The 11,608-nt window shown below is 43.5% G+C and overlaps 1 long non-coding RNA gene across 1 annotated transcript; it reads left to right on the forward strand.

Annotated features, from left to right (window-relative positions):
* The first annotated feature begins 3,850 nt into the window (after nucleotides 1-3,850).
* On the forward strand, nucleotides 3,851-11,117 carry LOC114435075 (uncharacterized). The gene is made up of 3 exons (XR_003670533.1): nucleotides 3,851-4,010; nucleotides 4,372-4,522; nucleotides 11,070-11,117. It is a non-coding gene; the product is annotated as an uncharacterized LOC114435075 (long non-coding RNA).
* The last annotated feature ends 491 nt before the right edge of the window (nucleotides 11,118-11,608 follow it).

Genomic DNA, 11,608 nt, shown 5'->3' on the forward strand with positions numbered 1-11,608 from the left:
CAGATCTGTCTCCGGAGACACGCTTCTCTTCTTATAATATAATGCCTCGGTGAGGGCCGGCCCACAGGCGGGGTTTCCACGGGCTCGAATCCATTGAAGTGATTGTGTTAAACTAGCCTATATGTATGTTTACAATTGGACAGTTCATGCCACGCCAGTGAAGAAAAAAAAAGAGGGAGGGTAAGTGAGGCGAGACAGGGCAGGTATGAAGAGCACAATTAGTCTAACACGCAACTGCTCTCCTGTTCAGAAGAATGCGCTCAATGCTTCGTTTTCCCGCAATATCAAGAGAATTTTGGTTTCATTTTTTTTTATTCATTTTGCAATTTACAGGTAGTTTTGTAGAAAATAATAATAATAAAAGTCAATTTCAGCCCGTGCTTTAATGTTCAGAACGTTTTTTACGCAGATAACAAAAACCCCTGTCTGAAGAGCTGGAGGATTTTAACCTTAAAACAGATGGATGACAGGCTGGAGCAGAGACCAGGCTGCTGCTGCTGCTGCTGCTTTTCACTCCGACCTCTGACACCCTCCGCCTGCGCTGCTGCGGCTGCTGCTGCTGCTTTGGAACGAGGAAGCTACGCCGACGCAAAAGTGAAATAAAACTAAGATTTGGACTCGTTCCACGTTAACGCACAATGAGTGATATGTAAGCTCTCAGGTTAAACAAGAGGGCTGACGAAAAAAAAAAACAAGCAACAACACAAAGATGCCTGAGAGGTCAGGAGAAGTTCAGAGGAGAGGACCAATGCACCTGCATGCAAAGAAAACACGGAAAGACTGCAGCCTGCGTGGAAAACAAGAGTCAGTGTTTGAACCTGTGATGCAAATGAGCAGGGAGGGAGAAATGTTTCACCCTGAGGTCCTTAACAACACAGCTCCTAAATAGTTTTTTCTGCCCTGTACAGGCAGTAAATTGTTTTCTTGGATTAGATTGAAGTATACTTGGAATTTGCTTGGTGCTTTTATACTTAAAGCTTGGATACTGTTAGTGTAAGGACATTTAAGTTCACACCACAACATTTAACGTTCATTTTTTAATAAATTCATGCAGGGTAATTGTGTTAAACACTGCCAGGGTTAGAAAAAATGAACTGCTGGTTAAAGTTAGGCCTTTAAAAATACAGTAAAAGAGTTTCTCCTTTAAACATACGAAACACATTTTAGAAGGAAGACTATTCCCCTTTTTTCTGCTGTTCTGTGTCAATTTGGAACCTACAGTCGCATGACACGATACAGGAAATGCTAAAGGTACACATCACTGAGACATTAAAAGACTTTTTGGTGACACCAGACTGAAAAATCAGAGAGATGGAGCTTTAAAATTCTTTAAAAAAAAACACATCCTCACACATATATGTCAGAATAAGTTGATTTTTGACTTTAAGCCACTTGTTTTGGCCAGATTGCTTTAAGGAGCCTTCAGTTCATGCCCCCTTAAAACAGAGACTGCCTCTAATTTAAGTGCTTTATGCCCGACTGTGAACATTCATCAATAAAACTACCTGGTTCGGTTTAGAAAAAGATTTTGGTTTGTTTTAGAAAACAAGCTTTTTGACTGCCTGAAAATGACATTTCACACATAAAGAACACAGAAGGGCATTAGATACATATTTTTTTCAATCACCTTTAAAAAAATGTCCAATTCATTTGTAGATTTGAGGCTATTTTACATAACTATTCTGCACTCTATCAGTGGTGCCCTCTAGTGGAATAATCAAAAAGGACAGACAGACATCCACCGTGTACATGTTCTGGGTAACTCTAATGAGCTAATCTCATTAAATTAGATTAAAACTGACTGAGAGAACTGATAAAACGTTCCACTAGTGAGGCGCCCCCTGCTCTCATCATGAAGTAAGAAGTAAAACCTAATCTAGATGATTCAGAAACATCAGTCACTCTGAGGCTTGCAACACAGATTTAGTGACACATGATATTAGTGACTGCCTCAGGCTATATTCTATAATCTTATATACGTTGAAGCTGTCGTTGCAGGTTTTAAGTAAACTGACTCCCCTCAAATCTTGAACCCACTAACTCTTCTCCTGTCAACACCACGCGCTGGATAGTTAACATGAGTTACGAGCCTGGCTGCAGGCCACTTAAACCGTCTCCTCCACCTCCTCCTCCTCCAGCTGCTTGGACGTTGCGAGGCCCAGCTTTCTGTAAGCTCACCTCTGTAAACTGCCGTACACCTGCTGTACACTGTGCTCATGCAATGATTTACAGTGACACTTTAATCAATTTTGCAAAAGAAAAACCACATGAAAGCATAAGGTCAGAGTAAACCAGCAGGCAGATATGAATCTGTGTTTGGCATCCTGAGCCGTTTGAGTGTCGACATGTTGGAGTTTTATCGCCTAATTATCACTTCGGGTGAACATGACAAGCGGATTAAAGACAGAACACTGAACTGTTTGTGTGTGTGTGTGTGTGAAAGTGACAGAATTTGGAGGCTATGCAGGTTAATTACGTAAACACGAGCTTCAAGTCTGTTTCCAGCTAATGAAAGGCCTGATGCTTCTGAGAAATGAGGTGTTTGTTGCTGTTTAGCTCAAGTGTTTGTGGAGAGATGGAAGAAATCTGTGAGTAGTGACTTTGTTTAGAACATTTGTGGGTGTTATTGTTGCTTTGTTGGTCTGATAAACTGAAGGTTCTTCCTGGTTGCGAGAAGAAGTCGGACTGCAGGTGCACTCAGAACCTCTGACTTTGTGCACTAACTCACTCAAGCAGCTAAAACTGACCCCCTACAAATGGTACTGTTTGTGCATGTGCACCGGAGTCAAAGCTGGGCCTTCATCTAACCTTTCTTCTGCCTCTTCCAGTGGATCACCATGGTACCTTATTTTTTGGAGAAAACATGACCAATGATAACTTACTAGTACTATTACACATGATGTTTGTCAATTTAAACAGCAGTTTAGTACGACAGGAAAGAAAAGTTAGTTTACTGTAGTGTGAGCTGCTTCTCTCAGTATAACCAAATTTATTTAAATATTTTAATAATTTCCTTCTAATCTGAGTGAAATGTACAAAGATGACCGCTGTGTGACAAAAGTCAGCCTGTCACCGGGGAGACTGAACATGAGAGTCCTTTAAAATTGAACGTGTGCATATTTCTCTGGCCTCATCTCTATGTGTTTATGGAGGCGGAGCCTTGTGGCCATAATAATAGCTGAAAATGGTGAGAAGGGACTGCATGTAGATCCACTGTGCTGTCTTGACCCTCGCCATCATCAACATACCCTCCCTCCCTTCTGATGCAAACTCTTGTGACTGTATTGGTCAGATGATTGGATGTCATCTTTATTAAAATAAACTTTAGATAAAACTGATCCATGACCTGGCTTTGTGATATTTGGAGGCTTTCCCTGGAAGTGACGTGTCCACATATCATAAAGTAGGAACTCATGATGAGTTTAATTTAAAAAATAAAAGCATGGCACTAAGCTGAGATACAATAATAACAATAAAAGCATCATTAAGTGTCCTGATATTCTGCAGTGCTGTGTTGGATGAAGGATGTTGTTGAAACCAAAGGTCGTCGTTCATCCTATAATCAAATTTAGATTCTGGAAGCTGCTTCCTTCTCCCGCTGGGGCATTGCAGGAGCAGCTGGAGGAGCTGAAACCAAAATGTTTTTGTTGAAACTCAGGAGGCCGACCGCTGCGAGCCTAAAACCAGAGCGGAGAGAAGCGGCGGCGTGCGCGCTATCATTATCACCGCCATTACTGCACAGCACTGGGAGAGTTTCACACTGCTTGGCTGGTGGCAGGTGTGCCTCTGTGTGTGTGTGTGTGTGTGTGATGAGACTGTATTTGATTTCAGGTGCTCTGCCAAGACAGCTACACACACACCTGTGCTGAAGTGATTTGGTGTGAAAGGCAGCACACCTGTTCTCAGTTTTTATCCTCCACATGGCAATTTGGACCCAGGAGTGGAAAGACGGTTTCCCCACAGGGATCGATAACGTCTCACCTGCCTGGAGAGTCACATCATCTGAGAAGGTCAGAGTCACATTTTAGCTTTAGGCGCTAATGGAAGGCGATGCAGTGACATTGATTTAATTGCAGCTAAAGACAAACATCATGCTTATATAACGTGTTAAAATGTCTGTCTTAAAGTTGGCCCTTTGTTGGTTTAGCTCAGTGATTGAGAGGTAAAGTGTCTCCTTTGAGCAGCAGGAGAAATCTCTTTTAAGTGCTGACATGAGTGGAATTCCAGTTATGTAAATTCATCAGGTGAATCCTTTGCAGCTCCAAAAATAGCCACACCTTTGCCCCTCACACGCTAACCCTTGTCTGCATGTCTCCGGCTGACTTCTTACCTGTATCTCATCGTTGTTTTCTTTCTTCTCTGTGAGTGAAGGGTGTCCAGCCCCCATGTCTTTGTGTAAACAAAGTGCGAGGGCAGGGAGGAACAAGCAACGAGAGGCGCTGCGTAGCTGAGATTCCCAAGATTCCCCGCGGCTCTGACAGAGGCCGCTGATAGTAGACATGCTTCACTGGGGCACACACAGGTAGGTACAGCACTGTGTGTGTGTGTGTGTGTGTTTGTCTACTTCACAGCCAATCTAAAGATCAGACATTCCACATCAATTCCACTCATTCCTGCCATCAGCACAGTCGGCACCAGCTCAGGGGTTTGTGTGCAGGGGCGTATGCTCGCCTGCAGCTGCGTGGGTGTGAAAGTGTGTGTGTGAGATAGAGGAGCAAGATGCACACATTCCATCTAGTTTATTCTTCAAACAGTGATTACTGTAATTACCCAACAATGCGGCCTTCTAAGCGTTAGCTGGCTGCTTTGTTGTGCCTCTGTGGAATCACAGCGTTGTGTTTTTTTTCAAAGATAAATGGTGGGGGGGCCGCTCGGTCCATATAATCAGAGGCACACCTGAGCGCTTATCAGTCGCAAACAAAAAGTTCCCACGAGCCTGTTTTGATACTTTCTACAATGTAACATCAAAAATGAGTGTGCTGACACGTGATACACGCATAAACACACACACAACACACAGGCAGTGACTCACAGAGTTTTTATATGTGTGGTTTGATGAGCGTAAATCTCTTCTGTGTCAGCGATTAATAAATGAAATCTGCTGAAATGGAAAAAAAAAAACAAAGTGGCGTATCCTGAAGTCAGTTGGCAGCTGCTTGTTGCTATTTTGGGTTCATCTGCATTCTTACCTGAGGAGCTCACACCCTGCCAGACCAACAGAGAGGAAAAAAAATAGATATGTATAAATAAACCGAGCCAACCAGGGTGTAATTAAAGTAATTAAGGAGAGAGGTGAAGTACAGGTGAAGTGCAGGTGAAAGGCAGCCAGGTACTGCTCGGGTGCTCCGGAGGGGAGGGCTGAACTCTGTTTGTGTTTGCTGCCTCGTGGTCTAGATTCAAAGTTCAAAGTCTGGGTTAAAGTGCACCTCGGACGGTCATGGAGGGTTCATCCATATTTATTTGAACTGTGAGGTACCGATCATTCATTGGTTAGATGTGGTCATGTGATCCACACAGATTCCATTCTCTGATCGACCCCCTTGTTCCAAGTTATCCTCTACTCCTCCAAAGTGCAGCCATGTTTTTTGGGCCATTTCTCTCCTCATAGCCTCCACACAGCAGGCCAACGAAAGTCAACGTTTAAAGGTGATGATGGAATATCCAGGCACCTTCAGCCTTTTTACTCAGGATACCTAAGTTTAAATTCTGTGTGAGATCTCTGTAAAATTAGACACCTTAACATGGAGGCCTGTGGGGATTGATTCAGAGTTAGAGCCAGCCTCAAGTGGCCTTTAGATGAGCTGCACTTCAATTATGAAATTAGCTCCTCAAGAATTCTCAGCTTTTATTGTGAAATTGTGTCAGATTCTGTTGACTTTTTTACTTGAGGTACCATAAACAAGCTCCTCTAGTCTCTGAAGTCTGAAGGATAATCCTGCTTCTGCTCCTGACATTGCTCTTCTTATATTCTGCACCATCACCTGAACACTTCCAGTAACTTGGATCAAACCCTCACATCAGATATCAGTCTGCGATCTCCAGAATCTCAAAACAGCCCCGACAGAAGGAAAGCAGACCCGAGCGCACCCCTTAAATCCTGCCTGTAAAATGTTACTGTTAGGGCATGTCTGTCAGTGAACCTCAGCCATGCGGGCCACACGGGCTGGATACCTCCTGCCCTATCTGCCGCTATCGGCCGTTTCAGCTCTTCACACGCTAGAGTCCCCTCGCACGCCGGGCTGGAGGGAGATCAGTGGGTGTGGGTGGGTGAAAAGAAAAAGGAGCAATGATTGATCTCAGCCATAGACACCTCGCTTTATCGCTGCAGCTGATAGGACCTACCTCCATTCAGCAGTGCTGTAGGCTGTTTTTGTGTAAGCATAAACACAGGGCCAAATCAGTACCTGCGCCGCTCTGTTTACCTGGCAGCCGTTCAGCCCTTTTCTGTCTAAACTTGAAATAGGATCCAAACACTCTACTCACGCATAGTGGTTTGCACGAAATGCTTTGCCTGCCTCTCAACCTACCGCGGGGCTCCGTACGGTGCTATTTTTGCACAGTCTGAACTTTAACCGCCCCTCTTATTTCTTTGATTGAGAGGTGGAACATCCAGCTTGGGGGCTTTAACTGCAAACATAGCACGGATTTTGAGCGGTTACCAAGGAGTCATCCCACAGACAACCTAAACACACACTTGCTGATTGATAACATGTCTGTGGGTTGTAAAAAGGACGATGCCAGGCCTGTACTTTTCCTTTTTTTTATAATGGGAGGAGAGACTTTTTACTGCCCATTACAGGTTTTTCCACAAACATTTTCGTATTGATTAAAAATCCATGGTAACATTCGTCACTATTTATTCATTCACAAGTTGAGAGTATTGATTACAAGCATCGTTCATCTTATGAAAACAGTGCTGCTCTCAGGTATTTTTTGCTTTTAACTGACTTTTTAAAGTCTTAAAAAATAACATTATAACATCAAGCAAAGTTCAGGCTTAACTGAAACTGTGACAGTCATAGACTCTAGTGTTTTGTCTGCTTGACACTCTGACAGCTTCGGCTGGAGGTGATCCGTTATTGCAAAAAAACCTATGATTTAAAAAAAAAAGTCTTTAAATTTGCCATAATTTTTAAAAAGCTCTGATCATGTAGTTTCATATTTGAACCACCTCGCTGTGATGAACAGCAAAGAAGAGGGGCTGTCGGTTTGAATGCACTGTGACGTCACAGAGTTAAACCACAAATATTTCAGGCTTTTCATAACAACATCAGCCTGTTGAGCCCCAGCATGTGGACCTATGTTATGTGGTGCTTCTTAATCAAATTGGGTACAAATGTTACCTTGAAATATCAGAAGTCAAAGACATCGTTATATTTCGGGTACTTTTCACACTGATTATGTGAGAATCCATCAAAAAGTGCTTCATTTTCTTCTCAGGCCATCAACAAAAGACAAAAGTATGCAGACAGCCACATGTTTGCTGGCCTCCATTTTTCTGCTTCCTTAAATCTGATGAAGGGTGATGAGGTCAGACGTCTGATAAGATCAAATCTTTGAGCTTTTATGTTGAAACAGGAAGTGATCGTCTAAATGCAACAATCAATGAATGGAAGTTTGAAACTGTCTGGACAACATTTCCCACTAGTTTGTCCAAAAAATGTCAAAAGTATCTAATGATTGATTAATCATGGACAATCAATCAATAATCAGCTGCAGTTACAGCCAGAAACAGACCAGCAGCAGGCTCGAAATGCACATGGTGTCCATTTACTTCTGGTCACAGTGAGAAGTTAATTATTGTACCATTAAATTCACAGACAGAGGGCGAAGGATGCTGTTACAAAAAAAACATCCTTAGGAATCAGCCATTTTTGTTGAGAGCCACATTTTAAGTTCAGTGTTTTATTTTCTTAACTCATGGCTCACTGCATGAGTAATTAGAAACCAGGGCTCCTGTGCAGATGTTACTGTTTGTCGTTCCTGCTATTAGATATTGATCTGATGATAATTCCTAAATGAATATCATTAAGAATCGGAAGTTTGATGACAAAAAAAAAGCCTAATCTCCTGCAGCTGCCCGAGCGGCTGTAATGTGTCCTGCCTCCGCTCCAGCATTGATCCAGCGGAGCAAACAGCAGCAGCCTGCAGGCTGTAACACCCATCTGCTGTGAAAACATGAGTAGACAGTGGTGTAACAGTCATTCAGTTGATCATTTATCACATAATGAGGCTGCATTTGATTTATTTTATTCTTTTATAAATGCCATGAAGAACAAATATCCAACCTTTAGTGTCATTAAAACACCATTTTTGTGTTTCTTTTCTGTTCACTGCAGTTTATTTTACTCAGAAAGCCCAAATCTAGCTTATCAGCTATCAGGATACTTTTTTGTCTCCTCAATGAAAATAACAAGCATAGAAGGACCTCGGTGTCATCATCAGGATGTGGAATAGACGCATGTTTTCGGGGAGCCGTTGGAGTCCTAGTTGCGATTTTTGGCCGTCTCTCTTGTTTAATTTGGAAATGGATCCGTCCAGCAAATGCATGTGCTGTTAGGATTGTTACCTCCCCCTGCATGCCAGAGAAACAGGTTTAACAATCGGGAGAGCCAGGTGGATGGAGAGGTGGATTCACAGAGCTCCAGCTCGGTGAATGGGCGGGGAGGTCACTGGACGGTGGAGACCTTCAGCTGTAACAGTCAGTGTAACAGTGGAGTGAGTTCACTGAGGGGTCACAGGAGGAGGTATAAATAGAATCCATGGATCATGCACGCCTCCCAATGATCTCTAATTATGCTAAAAAACCATAATTGCTGCAGCGTGAAGCTCCTTCATGTCAGGAGATGCGTCGCTGCCACACCGCTCTAATTGAACTTTCTCTGTGAGGCATTGTGAGAAAACAGGCGGTAACTATTTATACAGCTACACACCTGACCCGGCATCTATCCAAACAAAAGGTCTTGAACCCAGCCCTTGCGTGCCTATCCAGCCCAGACATCTGATTAATTATAGTGTGGCCGTTAAGGCAAAGAAAAACTAGCTGATGAAAAGTCAGCGAGTCTGCAGGCTCAACCTGCCCAAACAGCATCATGCGTGTTAGCTTGTAAAATCCTCTGTCCCCCCACCACCACCTCTCCGTGTCTTTCCTCCCACACACACTGCTCACCCCTCTGCCTCCCTCCTCCTCTGCTCCGGGCCCATTCGTGCAGACGAGGTAAAACATCTCTCTCGCTGTGTCAGAGCCCCGCAGGTGGGCCCCGCGTGCTCAGGTAGATAATATCACTGTTACTATAGGCCGTGTTTGGGTTAGCTTGAAAACACTCTTCACAGCAGGAGCAAAACAAAGTGTTCCACCACTGCGTGATAACAGCGGGAGCTGCTCCCTACAAATTAACCTGTGGAAACACTTTGGCCTCGCACGAAACGCACACACGTCAGAGCCCCTCCTCCCAACTCGTTTTTTTTTTGTTTTTTTTTAAATCAAAGTTTACATAAAGGTCCTGTGGTCCTCTGGGAGCAGTCAGACATTTTGTCAGATTTCTCTCCATATGTATCCACCAAAGGATTCATGTTAATCTAAAACAGTGGAATAAGCCTTTAATGTCCCGCTGGTTATAGGACTGAGCTGCTTTACGTCCAGATTGAAAGCATTGAGCTGATTGGATGAGTCGTTCTGGTTCTAATCTGCATACTGCTGGTGCAGTAGACTTTATAAATCGACTTTCTTTAAACAAAACAGCCATGAATAGCTTGAATGTGCTCTGGGCCAGAAGCTGGGATGCCTTCTATAAACAGATCACCCAGGTGGTCCATGTGTGATGGGGGGGGGGGGCCTGCTGCCTCAAATCATCCTATTCCAGGAGCTCGCTGTCTGGTTCTCAACAAAAGTCTGAAATTCTCCTAAAGAGAAGACGTTTAGAGTCTGTCTGCCATGAGGACTGAAGAATTTACTCATTTTAAATACTTTAATACTTAAGATAAATGGTGTGAGAGCGTTGAGTGATAGCAGAATCACATCACAGGGGTCCTGACCTCAGCTCCACCTAAACTCCATCTCTACCTGTATTTGGATTAACCCGGAGTTTATCTGGACTCTGGCCAACACGGAGACAGACAGCGTCCTACAAAATGACTCAAAACGGCTCAGCAGACACCCAGAGATGATTTATTTTCCGAATCTGTGTTTCTCCAGTAAAATCATTATGACTGTCTGTCCCATAAGCCTGTATCACAATATAAGATGTTTAGTATTTTACTTGTTAACAGAGCTTGTGCAAAGGTCTCACTCCCTCACCAGACCACTGCTTACTTGGCCTGAGTGTGAAAACAGCCATCAACATGGCTGCCTTCATTAGAAACTATGAAACAGGACGAGAATAGACGATAACCTGCTGAAATTAAAGGCAGCTGGACTCCACAAGAGCAGTGATCCCCTACGACGGTCCCTATCACTACATGATATCTTTATTTAGTTTCAAGGCTTTTGGAGCCTTCAGGCTTTGATTCCTGGATTTCTCCAGCATCAGGTACACATATATACATGTCAGGAAACCTGATTCATGTCAGTGTTCAGACATTTAAACGTATAAAGTAGAAACAAAAATGATGTATATTGTCTTTGTGTAGTCGCTTGTCTTCGTTTTAAGGAACAAAAGCCTCAGTCACATGGCTGTTTTTAAATAAATGAAAGATGATCAATATTTAATAGACAAGTCGTCAATACAGAATTTAAGCAAACATTTAACTGAAGTGATGTCAGGAGTGTCGGACTGGACGGACCTGAATGTGTGTCTTCAGTCAGTCACAGACGCTCAGGGGGTGTAAGCATGGCGACTTCCTTATCCCGTCAGTACACTCTCGCTCCCATATTTCAAAGTGGTGGCGCTTTCTACTCCACTTGTGTTTGTAGGGAAATAAACTGCTTTAGTTTTATCACCTCCAAACACAAATGACAACAGAAGGACGGTCAGGGCTAGAAGTGTTTGTGGGTTTCTGAATCCTCCCACTGTCTCGTACCTCCTCTTGCTTGCTGTGACTGTTGGCCTTTGCTTGTTCATATTTTACAGTTATCACTGAGAGCTGGTGCAGTCAGCTGCGACCTCTGACCCACGCCAACGGCTCAATATTTACCAGGTATAAGAATACATGACACACACGCACACACACACGTCAGATGACCCTTATTTTCAAGAATAGTGAGGGTTCACACCAACAATAGCAGACCCCTCTCTGTTTATGCAATGTTTATATTTTGCATAACTTGAGTGTTTTTGTGCCCCCCCCCCCCCCATCACCTGGCGTAGCGCTGCCCCCGTCTTATCAGGCGGCCCTGAGTTGTTGTGTGGAACAGTGTGAGCACTGATAGTTTATGTACAGTGAGCGTGACAGATCGTCTGTCTCATGCAGCCTGGTCATTCACTCAACATGTCCAAACATACCTGTGCACATTAGCCGCTCGCCCATGTTTGTCTGAAGAAAGGATTAGCTGGAAATATGAGGAAACAGTGACTGACAGTGTGCGTGTGTGTGAGAGAGAGAGAGAGAGAGAGAGAGACTCTGAGGGTAACCTAGCTAGTGTTTCACAATGCTTAATAGTGTCAGATAA

This window comes from Parambassis ranga, chromosome 4, assembly GCF_900634625.1.
Source record: "Parambassis ranga chromosome 4, fParRan2.1, whole genome shotgun sequence".
NCBI lineage: Eukaryota > Metazoa > Chordata > Actinopteri > Ambassidae > Parambassis > Parambassis ranga.